At 33.6% G+C, this 22,156-nt stretch overlaps 1 long non-coding RNA gene across 1 annotated transcript in view; it reads left to right on the top strand.

The window, feature by feature from the left end:
* Nucleotides 1-21,811, top strand: part of LOC123570068 (uncharacterized) — a 45,246-nt gene extending 23,435 nt beyond the window's left edge. Inside the window, exon 5 of the long non-coding RNA XR_010582885.1 lies at nt 19,650-21,811. This is a non-coding gene — a long non-coding RNA (uncharacterized lncRNA). The remainder of the gene's footprint in view (nt 1-19,649) is intronic.
* Nucleotides 21,812-22,156: the final 345 nt, after the last annotated feature.

Here is a 22,156-nt window from a genome sequence, read left to right as displayed (position 1 = left end):
GATGGTCTCAATCTCCTGACGTTTGATCCGCCCACCTCGGCCTCCCAAAGTGCTGGGATTACAGGTATGAGCCACCGCGCCCGGCCATTTCTGTTGTTTTAAGGCCTACAGTTCGTGGCAATTTGTTATGGCAGCCCTGGGAAACTTAATATTTTTACCTTCCAGAGAAAGAAACACATTGTATTAAAATAACTTGAAATAGGTAACAATATATGAGTATACAAATTTTTATATTATTCTCATAATGCCTAAGAAATAACAGACTTTGAAATAGCACAAAGAGTGATAAAAAAGATTAATGTGATTTCTGACAAAAAGATAATATTTAGGAAAGTGTTTTGTTATAAATTGCTTTGTAAATGTTATTTGTACACTGGTTTATGCATTTTAGCTGCTACCTCCATATGCAATATAAATTAGAATCATTTCCTTTTTCCCACCCACATCCTAAAACTGATTAGCACAGATGTAAATTATTCCATGCTCTTTACACAATTCATCTCAATGAAGGATAAAACCTAAAATTTCAAACTCATAAATCAAAGACAATGCAGGAAACATGCCACTGACTAAATATTTGATAGTTCAATATAATTTTCTCTTATCTAGATTTTTCCTGGGAATGTAGAATTAACTGTTAAGTTAAATAAATCTCAATTAATTTTGAATGCATATAATGTAAATAATTACAATCACAATTTGAATGCCAATGTTCTGTTGCAGAAAATTTATCTTTGCTTTTATTTATTTAGTTACTAGAAAAAATACTGGAGTCCAAATAGTGTCTCCTACATTCTCTGAAACAGAAAAAAACCCTGAGAATTATTAAAATAATACTGTAAGTCAGAACAAATTTGAAATAATAGATATTTATTGAATTTAATTTAGTGTATGTAGCATCCCAGTATATGTAGTGAAAAAAGAACACTTATTTGAGTCGTCATTTTCAGCAAAATGAAAATAATAGCTTTCTCATGAGACTGAGATAGAATTAAATGACACCAAAAGGGTGTTTGTGATTTGTTCAAAGATATATTACCTTGCTTTCTTCCAATCTACTAATTATTTCAGGGGCTAAACTTTTACAGCCTATGTTTCTCAGGCTTTCGTGACCTGTGGCTTCCAGCATGGGCAGTGGCAGTCCTCGTGGAAAATTGGAAGTTGAGAGCAAAATATAAGCCAAGATATTTCTTTTTTTTTTTTTTTCATCTCTGCTTCATCATTATTAGAAGTGAATCTCCTCTCTAATTCTCACTACTAGGCACCACTAGGTTCTATAGATCCTGATCAAAGAAATAACATTTAGGAAAGTGTCTCTATGGTTATAAATTGCCATCCAAAGCATTAGTGATACAACATAAGGATTTTAGCTTTTAATTTCATCAACAATGTAAGTTGGAAATATTTTCCTCCCTCCTGAACGCACATTCTAAAACCAATTATTACTAATGTCGTATGTTTCCAGGCCATTTATTATCCTAATCACCCTCTCCTTATCTGTTAATGCTGTTTTTAGATTTAAACAATCATTATCAGAATTAAATTCAGTACTTCAGCATTAGTGTCAATACTTCCGCATCTCAACTAATTCCCAATATGATAAGTAGAAATAAAGTCATTAGCATTTAAGCCATTTTTCTACCTTCCTGCTCCATGACTCCATCTGATTTTGTTTCCACTTCCTGTTTCCATGTTTTGCTGCTCTTTCTCTTATCCTTCCATTTTTATTCCTTGCCTATAAACAAGAACTGTTGCCATATGTACTGCCAACTTAACAGGGTTTCTGTGAAGGCAAAATAAGCATCTGCATCGTATAGTGTTTTGTAAGCTGTAAAGAATTATTCACATATTAGTGTATTATTTTGCACCAGCTCTTCTTTTTCTTTTCCTCATAGCACTAATTTTTGCCAAGCTTCATAATTCATGCTTCTTATTTCATCTTACAAAATGTCTTACAGAACATATTAGTTTTATTTGGATGGATCTTGAATCTCTAATTCTGACACAGTTTGCTACTGTCTGCTCACAATTTTGACTTAAACTTTCTACCTACCATCGCTGCATTCTTATCAGGTCTAAAAATCAAACTCACAACTCTTACTCAAAAATTGAATTATTGGGTTCTATTGACTGTCTTTACGTTCTCTATCAATACATTTTTTATCCCAAAGTCTAAAATATTGATATCACTTTTTACTCTCTCTGTATTATACCCTTTATTCTTACTTCCTAACATCCAGACTGTTGATTCTTCTTTAATAATACGTCTTTTGTTTCCTTCTGCTATATTTAGAGTTTTGCTTCCTTGTAATTTATTTTTCCCTTTAACATTTATTTTAAGTTTTTGAATTTGTGTTAATCAGGATCAGTATGGAAGTCACAGTTGGTATTAGTTCTAAGTAAAATTTTAAAATGAGATAATAGAAGAGCTAAAAGAACAAATAGAAAATGTGACACAATCCAGGAATTAGCAGCAGCAGAAAGCTGCCATCATCCTGTGGTCTGGAGAAAAAAGGGGAGCAGAGTCCAGAGTGGTTTTGTTAATATTGTAACACAAATTATTGAATTAAATTTTAGGCACTGCACTAAAATAAGATACTAAAAATTAACAAGAGGGCTACACTGATATTAAAAAGCCCGGAAAGTATCAAATGAGTAATCACTGAGAGAACTATAATCATTTTTCCTAAATAATAGGTGAGTTGATGGCAACAGGGAAGACATATTAATAGCAATAGTTATCTCCAAATACTGAAAGAATGAACAGAAATATATATTGTGCTTTTCATTATACCTAAGACAGCTTAGAAACTTGGGACACTGACTTTGTTCAATATGCGGCATGATTTTTCTAGTAATTAAGGCTGCTGAAAAAATACACTTCGCTTGAAAATAATGAGTTTGCTATCACAAATAAGACATTAGAATATCCATCCAACGTTTGACTTTGAAGGTAAAGAAAAATTTGCATTTTGAAGGAGGATAAACATTATAACTTCCTAGTTTCTTGCCAGTTTAAGGTTTTACATTAGTTTGGAGAAGAATAGCAAATTAGTTTAATAATGAATGGTTAAGGTTTTCACATACTGCAGAAAATTAAAAATTAAGATGATCCAGTTTATGTGACAAATGAAAGTTTCACCAGTGACTTTCATGCATGCATTCATTTGTGCATTTATACGTACAAAACAAAGTTGTCAAATAGGGCCACTGCTGTGAATCACTAAAGTAAGGAGAAAAATAAATCAGTGTAGTGGAGAACCATCAGTGTTAAAAGAATTTTTGTAGGTTACAGAAGTAGCCAGTTACGCTTGCATACTGTGGAGACACAGTATTGCATTAAAGAGAGAAACAAAGATTTTATTTAAAAATAGGATAATTAGATAATAGAAATGATGGAAACATGAATGTAGATAGAGACTTAGTCATGCCAGCCAAGAGAGCCTAGGGGAAAGGGATGTGACTCCGGCAGCAAGATTTGAGTCTCGTGGCCCTTGAAATTTCCCACCTTAAACTAGGCAAATCAGATGACACTTTCATGCCCCATTGACATAAAAAAAATCCCACTACCATCTGGCTTCACTTCAGAGTGTTCTGCGGCTTTTCAACTTTATTCCACATCTTGTTGTGGCCTCCATTAATCGTCAGGAATAGAGCCGATCTTCCACAGTGAGGATCTTAGTGGAAGAAGCAGGTTAGGGAGGACCAACATCTAGACAAATGAAGAAAAGATAAAGTATGGATATATACACTGACATGTTAGAAAGAGGAGGGAAAATGGACTTTCGTCTTCAATGAACAGAGTTTGTTTTCTGTTTCTGAGTATTGCAAAAGTAGATATGATTTTGGTTTTGAAGAGATCAGGGCTTCTGGAAATAAGCATAACGATAAACTCAATATAGTTGTGTAAAGATTGCTGAGCATCACACAGGAAATTATTGAAGACAGAAATCATAACACGTAATAGGTGAAAGTTGCATGACTTACCATTTTCCCCTATTAAAATCTTACATGTTTGTGTAAGAGAGAAAAAATACAAATAAAAGTAACTGGTATGTTTAAAGCAATCAAATTTTTTATCAGTAAGAAAACTATTTCTTTAGATTGTATTTTAGGAAATAGTTGGGCAGAAGAGAGTTTTAAGAGGTGTGGATGTGAAAGTAATGGAGTAGGAAAGAGACACAATATAGAGATGGACTAAGAATTTTTTTAACTGCATAATTCATGTTAAATGTTGTCAGTTATAAGATATAGAGTCATATAAACACATTCAAAAATCTATTTAAATCAAACAAAGCATAAAACCTTAATCTAAGGTAAATATGAAAATATACTGGGAACTCCATGCCTGCATACCCCTTCAATTCCGTGAGTTTATTATAATTAAATTGAAAAATAAACTTATAGATCGCTTTATATAAGCATTGGGGCTGATAGAGAAAATGTAAAAAGGTTAATAAGGAAGAGTTTTTGGACATTCCTATCAACTCCAACAAACATGATTTTGATAACTTACTTTGTTCGTATTTTATAAGCCTCAGGTACATTTCAAATAGATATAGGTGTGCTCATCAGACTTGTTTACATTAATTAAATATTCTTTCTAAAAGTATATGTCCCAGTGGTATATTCTGATGCCCTTTATGTATGCTCTGAAAAAAAAAAGACTATAAAAAATAAAAATCTTAATATTTGCTAAATTTAAATTGGTTGGATTTGGAATTTAAAATATTTTATACCGTCTGTATTTTCCAAGTTATTCATTGCACATATATGCTCTTAAAATTGATATTTTAATGTGTAAATATATGTAACATATGTATATAATGTGGTCTCTCTATACATATATCTGTGAGTGTATGTATATATGTAAAAATGAATGCGAATGATGGAAGAAATTTTAAAGTGTAGACTGCTTCAGTAAGACATGCAAAAAATGGCAAGCGTTCCCATGGTTTTAATGTGCCATAATGTAACCCTAATCTGGATGAGATGTGAAGTGCAGTCAAAACCAGGCTAATGTACAGAATAATGTGAAGTGATTTGGCCACAATTTAAGTAAGTATGGGATAGGTGGGTAGAGTAAGATGGCCGAATAGAAGCCACCACTGATCATCTATCCCACAGGAACACCAACCTGAACAATTATTGACACAAAAAAGCATCTTCATAAGAATAAAAAATCAGGTGAATGATCACAGTACCTGGTTTTAGCTTCATATCACTGAACGTGGCACTGAAGAGGGTAGTATAGACAGCCTTGAATTGCCAATGCCAACCCTCCCCCATATGCCAGCAGCAGCTGTGTGGCACCGAGAATCTGTGTGCTTAGGGGAGGGAGAGCATAGTGACTGTGGGACTTTGCATTGCAATTTAGTGCTGCCCTGACACAGTGGAAAACCATGCAGAACTCAGCTGACGCCTGTGGAGGGAACATTTAGACCAGCCCTAGCCAGAGGGGAGTCATCCATCCCAGTGATTGGAATCTAAGTTCTGATAAGCTTTGCCACTTGGGGCTAAAGTGTTCTGGGGTTCTAAATAAACTTGAAAGACAGTCTAGGCCAAAAGGACTAGACTGTGCAGTTCCTGCACAAGCGCTAATGCTGTGCTGGGCTCAGAGCCACTGGACTTGGGGAGCATGCAACCTAGTGACATAACAGCTGAAGCAGCCAGTGGAGTGCTTGTGCCACCCTTCCCTCAAATCTAGGCAGTGCAGCTTGCAGCTCCAAAAAAGACCCCTTCCTTCCACTTGAGGAAAGAAGAGGAAAAAGCAAACAGGACTTTGTCTTGCAACTTGGATACTACATCAGCCACAGTAGGATAGGCCAGTCTAGACTTATTATCAATCTCAATCATAATAAAGCACAGTGATTAGAAGTAGAATTCAAGGTAGATTTTAAAAAATGGATGTGAATCAGGTTTAGCTACTGTAAATACAATTTGTTTTTTTTTTTCCTTACACTTGAGTTTGTCTTCAAAAATGAGACAACTTTAAAACGTTTGGAAACTGATGCTTATTTTATATTGACCCGGAATAACTGATCTCTATAGTTACAGTAACAAGCACAATTGAAATAGAAGATGTGGCAATGTATGTTTTATATTTAAGTGATACTCGTTTACGCTTGAAAATGTGTGATTATTATGATTATCTAGAATGATGTCATGCACCAAAAGTAAGAAGATAAATGATTTTAACCAACAATTATTATTTACTTGATGGAATGATTGCGGAAAGTGTAGACTAGATAGAGGAAAGCCCTGTTTGAAATTCATTTTTAAAATAGTGTAATTAAAGTAACTTCTATTTAGAACACAAAGGAAAATTTCAAAGATCCAAAAATGTCCTGTTGAAATGTATCTTGAAAATTTCAGACAATCTGTTACGAAACAATATGGTTGCCTGCATGAAGAAATATGTTCATGCCAAATCAGCTAGTAGGCAGATCATTAACAAACAGTATAAACAGAGAAGGAAAAGATGGATCCCCTAAAGAGATAAAGTATTTATGTATCTTGGCTCAGAAACTCACTTGTGTTCAGCCTAACAGGTAGTCCCATACAAAGACACCATCTGCTAAGTGAAGTAAAACAAATTTGGAGTTTCAACTAATATATAGCACAACAATTCAAATTTATGTAATTTATAATCTTCTCTTACAAACTTTAAAGAGAGAAAATGTATTTTCATTAGGTCAATTAGTTACGACAAATGCAGACTTGTTCAGACTTAATAGGCTGTTATCACTTGTTAGAACATGTGTGTGTGTAAGGGAGGTCATTGAATGAGATTAACTAAATAGTCCCTCCTTTCCAGCTAATCTGCCAAGTCCAGTTAGAGGACAATGTAAAGAGCTACGTTAATCATATCCTCAGTTCATGACATGATATCATCATACGCCCTGACTTTGACCCTCCCTTGACTATTAATTTGGTTTTATTCCAATATAACTCTCCTATTTATCTCCCATCCTACTGACCACTAGGCACATAGACTGCATTTGTGATATTGTCAAAACGCAATAATGGTAATCTTCCATATATTTCAGTGTTTCTTTTTATTTCACACAGACGTGTGTTTTTAAAGTTTAATCTACATAGCTAATGTTTTGTCTCAGGAATTCTTTTTAGCGTGGTTGTATACTCTGATGTCCATACACTACATTTTGCCTGGTGTCATTCCCAATGATGGATACCCTACCCAGATTCCTACCACACTCTAAATCCCCATCACAAACATCAGTGCAAGAAACACCCTTTTGCATATCCCCTTAACAGATCTACGTGAGAAAAAACAAAACAAACATATACTATATATGTTGTGTTATATGTTATATATTATATATGTGGAAAGCATAAAATGTTCTCTCTTTCTCTCTCTCTGTATACGAATTCACTCTTTTTCTTATTACTACCAAATATGAGATCCGTTTTATATGCCAGATAACCTTGTGGGTTTTCACTCTTTAGTAAAACACCTATTTACCAAATATTAAATTGATTTCAGCATATTTTGGAAATGTAAACCTTTAATAATAATTTTAAGGAAAGGTTGAAAATAACAGCAGATTTCAAAGAGATCATCATTATTCAAAACAAAAATAACGTATTGCCTAATAGTGAAGAGTGACTCTGCCCAAGTTTGGATACCTACTCTGTGAGGATAGTGCCAGTGTTTTGAAAAGGTGGCATCATTTTACTGCTTACACCATAGAGTACTTGGGAGATTAATAAAATAATACACAGAAGAGACAAAAAGCAAAGTCTAGCCATATAAGCACTCAATATTCCATTAATATGTTTAGATTTCTCTAATTTTGCATAGGCAATTTTGCTTCCCATACAATATTATTGAATACATTCAATATTAATGAAAGGACATAAATTGCATTCAAATAAGCTTCAAATAGTCACATCATTCTCCTTTCCACATTTTGCTGTACATATATTCTGCCCTTTTTTTTTTTTATTTCAGTTGAACAAAGCTCACATCAGGACATGAATGGAGAAGCCAAAAACGTGTTCACTCAGCATCCTCCCTACATTCGTGAGATGTTCTGATTAGATGCTTTAAAAGGTTACCAAGAAAACAGATGCTGTCTTACAAGTTAACTAAATAATGTACTTCAGAAAGGCAAGCCACTCACCATCCATTTATAAATTCAGGTATCTCATTCCCTCACCACCTCTGCTTCATTTGTCTTTAGTCATTTTTTTTTCATCCATAAGCAAAATCTTAGTCACAAATGTTAATATCACTCATTTCTAATTAGATTAAATTTGCCACCTCTAACTATGAATTTTGTGCAAATATCTCACATCTTATATTGCCCATAAATAAAATATGTTCAGGAAAAAATGATACAGAATTATGAGCACTCTTCCAAAACCTGTCTATGTAATTTTATGAGCAGCTTATTAAATTCTATAAAAATGTGTATTTTTAATATGGATTAAGGCTTTGTTCTCAACATTACTAGGAAAAAAAAGAATTCACAAAACTTCACCAAAGAAACATATTTTAAGGCCAACAGTTTAAATGGAAGTGAAATATAATCTGCTCTCTCAATAACAAGGATTTAGAATTAATTCATTCCTCAAAAATGGGAAGGAAATTAGAAAAAGCATTTATGCAATTATATAAATAAAGGTATTATGACTGGACAAAAACTATGATTTAATTGAATGACTGTACAAAATACCTTGCTGGATTTCAGTATCTGATCAATTTGACACTGGTTTAAAAAAGTTGAATAACATTGTTTAAAAATATGTTTCTGCAATTTATATTGCATTTCAGTTCTGGATATCAAGGAATATTTTGAGATTGTGTGTTTGTTTCTCACTATTTTTATTCTTATTTATTTGTTGCTCCTTTATAACTATCATCTTCTTCTATTAGCCACAGTTAACCATTCCCTATTAATTATTTGCATATTCTGCCTTTGTTCATATAGATTTAGTGTCATGTAGATATCTAAGCATATGGGCTTATGCATATATGGAGAGTGAAATAAGTATAATTCAGCAAGATAAAACATTTGAATTAGGTGATAATGAAATAAATGAAAAAAGTAAGAGTGAGTTTACTAGGAAAAACAATCTATTCAAGGTAGGATGATATAAAATTGTGGATAAGAGCACAAATTTAAACTAAAACAGGTTTGAATTCCTTTTTGCAAACTTACCTGACTTTGGAAAGATTGCTTTAACTCTCTAGGATTCAATACTCTCAAATATAAATTGGTATATTGGTACTTGCTTAATGGAGATTGTATAAAAATCAAATTATAAAATGCCCCAAAGCATGTAAACCTGCTCATGAAGTATAATAAACACTAACTGTGATCATGATGATAATGTCTTATACTCTTCATAAAGGGTTTGGCTTTAAGTTTTATTGTGGCAATCACTTAAATTAGTTACATTTTTTTTTCACTAAATTAAATGCAAACATAGCTATGGTGAAACACAAATCTGTTAAATAAAACAAGATTCTCTAATACCACCTCACAAATAAAAACAGTGACAAGTTTTAGAGGATTTATTATCACATAATCTCATGCTATATGTTGATGGCTGAAAGACAACTTGCAATTTTTTAAGAGGATGGGAGTAGGTTTGGAGGAAATAATTGAAAGACTAAAGTATCTTAAAAATATTCCAATTTAACAGATTGAATAAATCCAGAGAGTCATCATAGCATATGTGAAAGAATGGGTAGCCTGCTTTTTGCCTATATTAGTGATACTAGGTAAATAACAAGTGACGATATTTTGGAGATTATAATATTCCAATAATAAATGAAACTATGAGATGATGACTTATAATTCCTAGGCATTTGCTTTAAGTGTTAATCAAAAATAAGGTAAGCCTAATACTCTCCTAATATTTACACAAATACCAGTTTGTATAAAATAAAAAATAAGCTACAAGACCTACATATCCCCACCTCCCTCCCTCCTGTCACTAAATTCTTATTAACCAACCGTCTTCTTTTCCATTCTTCTCCCTGCACTTTATTTTCCTTTTTGTGGAGAGAAAAATGAAACAGAAACAAAAATTGTCTAATTAGATGCTCACAGAGGAGTGGAATGTACTCAGAGGTACAAATAAAACCCGTTAGACTTCCTACCCTTGTAAGCTCTGTGAACCACCAAAATCCATTGAAAGAAAGGATAATGGGATTTGACCTAATCTGTTCTTCCAAGGTGCTTTGTGGTTGCTCTGAAATAGCACAAGTGTTTCACAGGTACCTGATGTCAAATTGAAGCCATTTTCAGTGCCAAAGAAAATATCTTAGTGGCATCTGGAGAAATATTAAACCATTTAGACTGTCCTAGGGAAGAGTAAGGAAATCAGCATTCCGGAATTCCATTGAGGGTTATGAATTATTTTATAAGAATTTGGAGTAGTAATAGCAAATGTTCATGGTTTACACTGAATTTTTTAGGAAGACTATGGAAAGTTTGGAAACCTTTGATTCCTGTCAAGAGCAGGAATGAAATTCAAAAGACAAAAATGCAAAAAAAAAAAAAAAATGTAAAGGCTAGACAGAGATTAGACATTATTGAAAGCATGGATTCTGGAGCTCTTCTTCCTGGGTTTGAGTCATGATATACCCATTCATCAGCTGTGAGACCCCTAAGCTCTATTTCCCCTGATCTTCTTATCTGTAAAATGAAACTTATATCATAATTTATGTAAAACACATATAATAATACTTAACATACATAAATTTCATGTGCTTGTTTGTTAACTGAATGTATGCTGGGTACTATGGTATGTATTTTTATGTATTATCTTGTTTGATTATTCTAAAATCCTTGCTTAGATAGCTATTTTTTTTCAAAATGGAAACATTTCTACTTTTGAGACATTAAGAATATTGCCTAAACTCTCAGTAAACTGAGATTTGAACTCAGACTATGTTGAGTCTGTGTCCAGTGCATTTACTGTTGTTGTCAAATCTGAAAAGGATATTCCATGGAGTCTGATTTTATATTTATTTTGTACTTTATAAAGAACAACCATCTTTTCTCCAACAATACACAGACACAGGCTGCTGAACTTGATAGCCAAGATACTCCCAAATAAGTGGGGCTTGGGCGGGGAGGTAACAGTGAGGCAGACAGTCAATTCACTTGTGCATAAAGAAGTAAATATTATGGCTGTTTTATTCTTGCAGGCATATCAGATCTCTTGGCTAATACCTGCCTCATGTGGTTGTAACATTACAAACATACCTTAGTTACAAATTCTGGCCTATAATGATGACTTTGTCAGCATTTCTCACAAAGACATTTAGTAACGCTTATATTAAAATCACATCGGCGACGATTTCATGATGGCTTTTCTAACACTTAAAATGCTAGGAGTTCATACATTTAAAAGGAATTTCCAAAAAAACTCACCAAGAGCAGAACATCAGAGAAATAATTGTCTTTCGCTGCCTCAGGCATGCTCTCACCAATCCAATTTTAACGTAGAAACAAAACACAGAGCACAGGGATAATAACAGCTATGTTTTAGAAGATAAAGCAGAAACGATAGAGGATTTGAGGAAAGTACTATAGGTTGAGTATTTTTAGCTGGCCCCAAGGGGTGGGGCATGAACAGAAAAAAAAAATACAAGATTAATATAAGCAAACATCCTCTCAATAATTGGAAGCCCAGCACCAGAATAAACTGTGTAACAATAAAAAGCATGATAAGTAAATAAAATGAGTGGCTGCCTAGATGGCGATATAAAAGAAACATCACTATGCACATGGAATAACTTGTTTTATATAAGGAAACTCTGATAACAAATGAATTCCCAGGATGCGGAAGCTAGAAGAAGTGTTTGTCTGAATTCAGCCTAAGCCTAATCTCCTACTTTTATTTAAGATGTGATGAACAGAACACTTTTGAGATGTATCCCTGCTATAGGTAGATGTTTACGTTTTTCTTTCTTTTGAAGGGAGAGAATAGAGCATAGAATCTGGCAGTCAGTTGTAGTGATAATAATCTTATATATAGATAACAAGCTCACCACTTTTTTTGTATGTAGTCTGATCTGAGCCTTTTCCCTAAGCAAGGGCTCTCCTCAAAGCAATGTGTGAAGCATCAATTTCTTTTATTTATTTATTTATTTATTTATTGAGACAGAGTCTCATTCTGTTGCCCAGGCTGGAGTGCAGTGGTGCCATCTCGGCGCACTGCAACTTCTGCCTCCTGGGTTTAAGCGACTGATGCCTCAGCCTCCCAAGTAGCTGGGATTACAGGCGTCTGCCACCATGCTTAGCTAATATTTGTATTTTTAGTAGAGATGGAGTTTCACCATATTGGCCAAGCTGGTCTTGAACTCCTGACCTCAAGTGATCCACCTGCCTCGGCCTCCCAAAGTGCTGGGATTACAGGCATGAGCCACTGTGCCGGGCTAACACATCAATTTCTAAGCTTGTCTGCTAAAATGACTCCCGTGAGCTGCATTGATACTGGAGCTTCTTATTCTTGGTCATTGCCACTGCTGGATAAATATGGTTGATGAACCTGGAGGGTGGGAGAAAGACATAGACATTCCCTCCCAGAACTAAACGACAGGATCCAGCACTCTGAACAGATTTTTTAAAACTATAGGACAGTACTTAACGTATTTCTCTATTTTCCCATTTGTAGTGACAAATTACAATCCAAAGATAACAAAATAGTTGTTTTGGAATTCTATTGAACCATACATTGAATGCTAGGGAACTGTACCTGTAGTAAACAATATTAAAGTGTCTATTAATAATGAGTATTAATATAATAAATTTTACCTGTGAAATGCTTTTGAACTATTTATTTGTTGTCATATCAGTTAATGTTCTCCCCATAGTTCCCTTTATCCCTTTATAGATAACTTGATGTATTCTATTTAAAGAAGTTCATAAAGAGGTGTCAGCTTTATTCAGTATGATTCCTTTTTTTTTTTTTTTTTTTTTTTGAGACGAGTTTCGCCCAGGCCGGAGTACAGTGGTACAATGTCAGCTCACTGCAACCTCCGCCTCACAGGTTCAAGCAGTTCTCCTGCCTCAGTCTCCCGAGTAGCTGGGATTACAGGCATGTACCACCACACCTGACTAATTTTTGTATTTTTGTGGAGTAGGAGTTTCACCATGTTGCCCAGGCTGCTCTTGAATTCCTGACCTCAAGTGTTCCACCAGCCTCAACCTCCCAAAGTGCTGGGATCACAGGCATGAGCCACTGTGCCTGGCCTTAGATTCTCTTTTGAATATTTTCTACTTATAAAATGATTAACTGGAAGTATATTTGTACACTTGCTTTTACTTAAGTGACAGGTATTTGCTCTCTGAAGCTGCAAACCAATGTACAATATACTAGAAAACAAATTAAGACTAAAACATCTATCTGTGCAAAACTGAATATTTAGAGACATATTTTATCTAACAATGATTTCATTCTATGTAAAAACCAAAATGCTTAATATCTGCCAAAAGATGTCTAAATATGATAGAGTTGTAGATTTCACACAGATAACATACTATCTGCCAGCCTGGGTCAGAGCTGTATTTGCAGTGAATGGCACCCCACCATCTTCATTACCGAGATGTATGGGGAATTTTTTCTGTGCTTTATTTTGGAAGAGAGGAAACGGAAGGGCTGGTGAATAGGTGACTGGCCCAGAAACAAAGGGTGTGAGTTTTAAAAATACGTTTTCTTCTTCACATGGGCTTGAACGCCTTACAAGAACAAAGATCAGAAGCTAAAAGAGTCATTTATTTTTACAAGATATGGGTGATTCTGGGAAGATGTATTGGTCAAGAGAGACTGAAAGAGGCCGTAAATCCAAGGAGAGCAGGTTTTGAGTCGGATGAGAAAGAATGTTGCAGAGTTGCTGAGAAGGCGCACATCTGCCAATCTGTATGTGGAACAAAAATATTCTGGCACCTGAAATACAGAACACGTATGTATTGAATTCTAGAAATCTCAGTGCCTTAACGTCCAAAAGAGAATAATGATAATAGAAACACTCAGTTTACAGTGTTGCCCTAAACATTAAACTGGAACATTCTAGGTAAAATGCTTAGAAGATTATCTGCTCCATTGTATGCACTGAGTAAATTTCAAGTATTATTTTTTAATATTATTATTTTTTGTTAATGTTAAATTTGTGAAAATGCTCACACTTTACCAAAAGTATTTGCAGAATCCCCTAAAATATAAAGATGTTGATTTTAAAAAATTACAAAATTCCTGAGACTGTGTGGGCTATAGTAATTTAATGATGAAAATTTAGAATAATGGATAGAGAAGAGATTGTTATGTATTTGCTTACTGTCTAATCAGTGCATGTGAAGATTCTTGTAGTGTCAAGAAAAATATCTCTTCTTGTTCTTTATTTTTAAATATGTTGCGACTAGCTAATTTCACTTGTCTCAGGAGGAGGAAAAGGTGGCAACACTGCTATTACAACTACATGGGTTTTAAAAAATGTGTTTATATGACAACAATATAGATCTGGCCTCCACAGTTTGCTAATGCTATTTATTTATTTAATTCACATTACATTATTATTCATAATGCTGCATCATTCAATAAATTACACACAGATCCTGGATGCCAGTGAATCTCTCAAAGGTCATTAATGTGTTTCATTGATAATAAGCACAAATGCAAGTCTCATCTAGAAATTGAAATATCATTTATAAATAATTACTTGGTTTTTGGTTATATTGCACTATTTTGATTAGGGTCATCATTGTTTAGAAGTCAGACTCTCTTCCATTTCCAACTTCTTACCACCTCTATTCAGGTTCCCTCAGTAACCCATTGAATTTTTTTTCTCTTTCTTATGAATTCCAATAACATTCTTATACCACATTTCCAGTATCTTGTAAATACTTTCTTGAATATAGTACTTTATCAAGATAGTTTCCCTCAGGAATTTTAAGTTTTAGCATGTATTCTATATCTTATATATTTTCCCCCAACATATTTTCTTACATGCATTAGGATGTTATTCAGTAAATGATCACTGAATTATAAGACATAGTTTATTTTACCCCACTGTTAAGCAAGGTTAAACAACAATCAGATTATGGCATTTCTTGTTTTATTCATGTATACTCACTAACTGCTGAGATAGCCCATTGTCATATTTAACCTGTGTCTGACAAAGACCTATTATACATAGAGCAGTATATGCCTCAGTACTTTTTCCTGGGACCTTCAATATGTCTGCTATTTGCTCTGAGCAATTTCACTATTAAAACTTTATCCATTTAGGGCAGCCTCCGTGACTCACGTCTGTAATCTCAGCATCTTAGGAGGCCGAGGCTGGCAGGTGACTTGAGCTCAGGAGTTCCAAACCAGCCTGGCCAACATGGTGAAACCCTGTCTGTACTAAAAATACAAAAAAAAAAAAAAAGAAAGAAACAGCCAAATGTGGTTGCTCGTGCCTGTAATCCCAGCTACTTGGGAGGCTGAGGCAGGAAAATTGCTTGAACCTGGAAGGCAGAGGTTGCAGTGAGCCAAGATCAAATAACTGCACTCCAGCCTGTGTAAAATAAATAAATAAAATAAATAAATAAATAAATAAGAAATGTATCCATTTAGATTAAGATGTTAATCCATGTTAAATTATAATTAATTTTATTTTGAACTCATGTTACCTCTTCAGACATTGCTAGTAATAAATCTGAGATAACTTATGACAGCAAAATTTGATACAGACAAGTAAGAAAGTAAGATGAAAATATTAGGGAGCTAGGGTCCAGAGGAAAAGAGAAACATTTTGTATAATGTGCATACTGAGGTGCTAGAGCTAAACTTTGGCCTCACTTTTAAAGATTATTATTTCGATCTACTATTTAGAGAGTTTTATGTCTTCCCTACACCACTCATAATCTTCAATCCTAATTATTTTATAAATCTGAATAGTAAAAGCAAATTAATAAAGAAGCTTGAAAATTTTCTTTGTAAAACCTCCAAGATTTAAGAATTTTTTAAATGTTAAATAAAAGGGAAAGAATTTACACATCTTAAATAATGTAAACCGTAAATACATTGTTGAGATAAGTGGCAAATCACTTCTCTTTTAACATAAGCTGTATTCTCTTTACTCATAAATCAAACTGTTTGCCATATCTAATAATGTGCTGACTGAGCTTCTAGATCACTCAGGACAGTTGACTATTTCTCTGTGTTATAGAAATCTAAATAATATTAGAATCCTCAAAAACATAACCAGATTATTATACACATACATATATAATTACATATATACATAATATGCACACAAGGATAAATCTATCTACTCTTTTTAATGAAAATATCCTATGAAGATCCAGCACGTTTCCCAATAACTCTGTGACATGTTCATCATTATTCATGTAGATCTTTCTCCACTCAATTTTTGCAAGAAAAAAGGAAAGATACCTATACCCCAAGGGTTAAAACTATTATGAAACATAGAGAAAGCAAATTAGTGCATGTCAGGGGAAGGGAGTAAGGGAAATGGGGAGTGATTGCTTAATAGATTTGGGGTTTCATTTTGGGATGATGAAAATAATATTTTGGATATAGTTAAAGGTAATGGTTACAACATATTGTGAATGTATCCACTTTAAAATGGTTAATTTTGTGGTATATGAATTTTACCTCAATAAATTGTTTTAAAGTTGTTTTATGGAAATCCGAAACTTTCACACTTTCTAACAAAGTTAATGATTCACAGATGTATGGCTCTGAGGGAGACCACTACAAAAGTAATATTTCAATATCTTTTTGTCCAAATCTGGTCCTAATTATATATTTTCTTTTCTAGTTACTCAATCACCAACCCACTCCTCTGTCATAATCTTCCTCTTCTTTTTGTTCTCTCTCCATGTTATGTTAGTCATAACGTCCTACCATTTCTAATTCTCTTCTTATCTATCTCAGGGAACATAATTTTTACTTTCCTTGTCTCAGATTTTCCAGTTCAGAAATAAGTGTCTCACCTTTGACCTTTTTCTTTCTGTGGTACACAGAATAATGGCCATCAAGGATATCCATATCTTAACTTAATATCCAGAACCTGTGAAATTGTTGCTTTCTATGGCAATGGGAACTGCAAAGACATAATTAAATCAGTAATCCTAAGAGGAGGAGATGACTTTGCACTAGCTAAGTGGACCCAATCTAACTCAGTCCTTAAAATCCTCTACTCTTTCCCAACTGTTGTAAGAGAGGACAATGTGACTATAAAAGCATGACTTGAAAGATGCAGCATTAATGGCTTTGAAGGTGGAGGAGGAAGGTGTCAGGAAGCAAAGAATGAAGACTATTCCTCAAGTTGGAAAAGGGAAGGAAACAGATTATCCCATAGGCCTTAGAGAAAACTATTCAACCCTGCTGACAACTTGATTTTAGCTTGGTGAGACCTGTGACAAAGTTCTAATCGACTGAACTATGAAACAGCAGTTTTGTGGGGTTTTTTTTTTTTTTTTTTTTTTTTTGATGGAGTCTCACTCTGTCACCCAGACTGGAGTGCAGTGGCCCAATTTTGGTTCACTGCAAGTTCCATCTCCCGGGTTCAAATGTTTCTCCTGCCTCAGCCTCCCAAGTAGCTGGGTCTACAGGTGCGTGCCACCACGCCTGGCCAATTTTTGTGTTTTCAGTAGAGATGGGGTTTCACCATGTTAGCCAGGATGGTCTCGATCTCCTGACCTCGTGATCCGCCTGCCTCGGCCTCCCAAAGTGCTAGGATTACAGGCGTGAGCCACCGAGCCCAGCCGTGGTTTTAAGCTACTGAATTGCTGGTGATTTATTATGGCTTCAATAGGAAACTAATACGTTTTACTTTACCCCCACATCATGTAATTTGTGGTAACTTTTTTCTTATCTTTGAAATCGATCTACTTTTCCCCACTTACACTTTTACTTCCTCATTATGATTCATTACATTTTTGGATGATAGCAATAAATTCATAAATACTTCCTCTTTATTTTGAAGTGACTTCACTCAATTCATTTTCCGCACTGCAGTCAGCATTGTCATACTAAGAGACAAATCTGACAATAGTTACTATCAAATCCTTTCAATCATTCCTATTACCTTCAGCATAAAGTCCAACCTCCTCATGTTTCACCAGGGCCTTCATAATCTATTTCCTGATTTCTCTCCATTTATCCTCTAGTGATTTATGACATAGATAGACATGAAGTTCCTGGAGAAGACAATATTTTCTTTTGCCTTTGGATATATAGGAATTTTCCCTCGTTTATATGTCACCTCTCCCTAGTTACTATGTACTTATTGTTTATCCATCAACATAAATATCACTTTTTTGGAAGTATTTCCTGAATCCAAAATTTAGGTTTCTTATCAATATTATGTTCTTACTTCCATAGACTCTTTGATAATCTCAATCATTGTATTAATCAGTCTAATAAAATATTTTGGTTTAGTTTTGACATGTAAGTAATGTACATTTTCTTCCTCGTTATATTAGTTATTAACTATTCAAAATAATATATTTCAATAAATAAATATAACTATCTTTTGCAGTATGTATGTGTAAGTACGTGTATATCAGTGTTTTAATGATTACTTAATATAATATCTACCTTTTGTAACTTTAACTTGATAGTTGCTTGTTATAGTATTGGTTTAATCAAAATTATAACCCTATAGTAAAAGCAATGCTTACTAAAGGTTGTAAAGAGTCTTCTTAAAGAGTACTTCCAGTATAAGTTGAAGGAATTCATTTATGGCTACCCATTGCATCCAAAATAATGCACTAATTGGCTCCTATATAAAATGTAGGCATACTGCCTAGGAGGAATTAACCAGCTTTTGAAAGTTTGATTTGCAAATTCAGACTTGTTAAATGACACAAAATGTCTCAGCATGTATACAGTAAAGCAATTATCACTGACATTAATTATTACATTCTAAATTGCCCTTTTAATCATGTCTTAAAAGAGGAAATTATGATTACTTTTTGCTCTCTATCATTTATCTCTTCTTACTCTATTTGAAGAAGCAGTGTCTAGGTCCAAAAGAATAGTTGTATAAAGCCATAAATAAATATTTTAGTTAATAATACCTTTAAAGTTCTCAAAAAAAAGCCATATAATATTTAAATGTGAGTTATGCTAGCCACTTCTTGGTACTGGTGCTAGTTAATTACTTTATCAATTCAAATGCCATTATATATTATCTTAACATGAAAAAGTTTAAAATATTTTATTTTAAATATAAGTTGGAAATTCTTTGTATAATTATTTAACATGGAAAATATGTAAAAATGCAAGCAGAATTTTGTTGCTGAAAAAGGCCCTTTAGGTATTCAGTGATGTACTATATAGTATAATATTCAAATTCAGCAGGCTACAGGTCCAAATAACTTGGTTCTAATTCTAATTTAAATTATTCATGGACTAATTATTTGCCTTTGGGTACATTTTGGGGTGTAGTTTATTAATCCATAAAAATAGGTTAATATTAAGTTGGTGAAAACATAATTGTGGTTTTCATAATACTGAAATTTGCCATTTGATATTGAAATACATTCTTAAATCAATGTGGTTATATTATACATCATTTTAATGTGCATTTCTTGCTTTATTTTTTTTTGCTAATGACTTATTACTTGCTGTTTATTTTATATTTATTTTAGATTATGAAAATGATATTAGACAGAAAGCAAATTTGGGTGATTTTCCTATTCAAGTTCAAAATAGGTCATAAAGCAGTGGAGACAACTCATAAGATCAACAACACATTTGGCCCAGGAACTGCTAACAAACATACAGTGCAGTGGTCATTAAAGAAGTTTTCAAAGGAGACGGGAGACTTGAAGATGAGGAGCATGGTGGCTGGCCGTTAAAAGTTGACAACAACCAAATGAGAGCAATCATCGAAGCTGATCCTCTTACAACTACATTCTGAAGAACTCAACATCGACCATTCTATGATCGTTTGGCATTTGAAGTAAATAGGAAAGGTGACAAAGCTCTATAAGTGGGTGCCTCATGAGCTGAGTGAAAATTAAAAGAAAAAAAACACACAAAACAAAAAAAATCTGTCATTTTAAAGCATTGTCTTCTCTTATTCTACACAACAACAACAAACCATTTCTCGATTGGACTGTGATGGGTATCAAGAAGTGGATTTTATACAACTGGTGATTATCAGCTCAGTGACTGAGAAGAAGCTTCAAAGCACTTCCCAAAGCCAAACTTGCACCAAAAACAATCGTGGTTACTGTTTGGTGGTCTGCTGCTGGTCTGCTCCACTATACAACTTATTGAATCCCAGCAAAACCATTACATCTGAGAAGTATGCTCAGCAAATCAATGAGATGCACCGAAAACTGCAATGCCTGCAGCTGGCATTAGTCAACGGAAAGGGCCCAATTCTTCTCCGCTATAATGCCTGACCGCACGTTGCAAAACTGAGGCTTAAAAAGTTAAACAAATTGGGCTATGAAGTTTTACCTCATCCACCATATTCACCTGATCTCTTACCAACTGACTACCACTTCTTCAAGGATCTTGACAACTTTTTGCAGGGAAAACAAGTCCACAACCAGCAGGATGCAGAAAATGCTTTCCAAGAGTTCATCAAATCCTGAAGCACAAAATTTTACACTACGGGAATAAACAAACTTATTTCTCATTGGCAAAAATGTGTTGATTGTAATGGTTCCTATTTTGAATAATAAATATGTGTTTGAGCCGAGGTATAATGATTTAAAATTCACGGTCCAAATTCGCAATTACTTTTGCAACCTAATATTTATTCTTCCTCCTTATGTCATAGAATTGAGAGTAAATCAAACATGATAGAATATTATAAAAACTTAAAATCATAATAATTTAACATTATTACTAAAATGAAAAATATTTAGCTACGTCCAGGGTGAACACTTATTATACTAAATGGGTAATATAAATAATTTTAGAATTAACAATTTACCGTTTTTTAAATGTTCTCTGACAGTCACTAAATTAAAACATTTTATCTCCCATTGAAGCTATTCTACATGGTAAATTCATTATGTTGTTATGAATTGTCGCTAACTTCTATTAAAATAACACTTCAAAGTACTAAAATCATAAAACTAGATTGTTCGTATTGAGTGTTGGATGGTGCTGAGGATACAAAATATGTTTGATACTGTTGTCCATGTAATTTGCATTAAATAAAGAGCAATAACTTGCATCAAAGACAAATAAAGACAAGGATCTTGCTCTAAAAGAGATTCTAATAAGGGCAAAGTCAGATCTTTCTTTAATTCCAAATATCTTATTAGTTATAAATCTTGTATTTGTTATTTTATAAGGCTTGTCATGAAATATAAAATACTAAATAGTGCAACTGAATATTCCATGTATGCAGTGGATATCACATAATTTCATATATACCACAATTCATTAATTAAACTTAATTGTTAAAGATCAGAGAAATTAATCAGCTTGCATCCATAGCTATGACATTAAAAATTTCAAGTTTATGGAATAGTATTTAAATTGAGAGGTGACAAAATCTCTAATACCATTGAAAAATATAGAACAGAGCTGTGTTCTAATAAGAAAAGCCCATTTGCTTAAGGAACAAAAGATGTGTGTTTGAACCCTGTTTCCCAAATATTTAATTGTATGACTTCTGGTAATTGATGGAATTTCTCTGAGTCTTAGGTTTCTGTGAAATAAAAATTTTAGGTCTACTCCACTGAGGTACAAAGCTTAACTAAAACCAATAACTTAATATATCAACTATGTAGAAGTCTGTATGTATGGTACTTAATGATAGAAAACTGTAATAATAAAGGAAAAACATTGAAACTAATGGGAGATTAAAAATTACACATAAATACACGATTTACGACGAGGAAAAGTGCAGATACCTACTCTGCGAAGTTTTAAAATAAAATAAAATACAGGTAGCCTTTTAAAATAATATATAACATATCAAGGATAAGAAAAAATTAGAGGATATTGTATTAAGGTGAAACAGTAGTCAAAGGAATTAATGGAGCAAGTCACACAAATATTTCTATCCCTTTTAGGCAGACAGAGCAGACAATTCAAGATCACAAAGTGGGTTCATATGTAACCTATTCAAGAAATAGCATGAAAGCAAGTATGTTTGTTTAGAGAAGAAGAGACTTGCAACATATAA

Source organism: Macaca fascicularis, chromosome 18, assembly GCF_037993035.2.
Source record: "Macaca fascicularis isolate 582-1 chromosome 18, T2T-MFA8v1.1".
NCBI lineage: Eukaryota > Metazoa > Chordata > Mammalia > Primates > Cercopithecidae > Macaca > Macaca fascicularis.
Note: the sequence above shows the minus strand (reverse complement) of the source record. Positions and strands in the feature narration are given on the sequence as shown.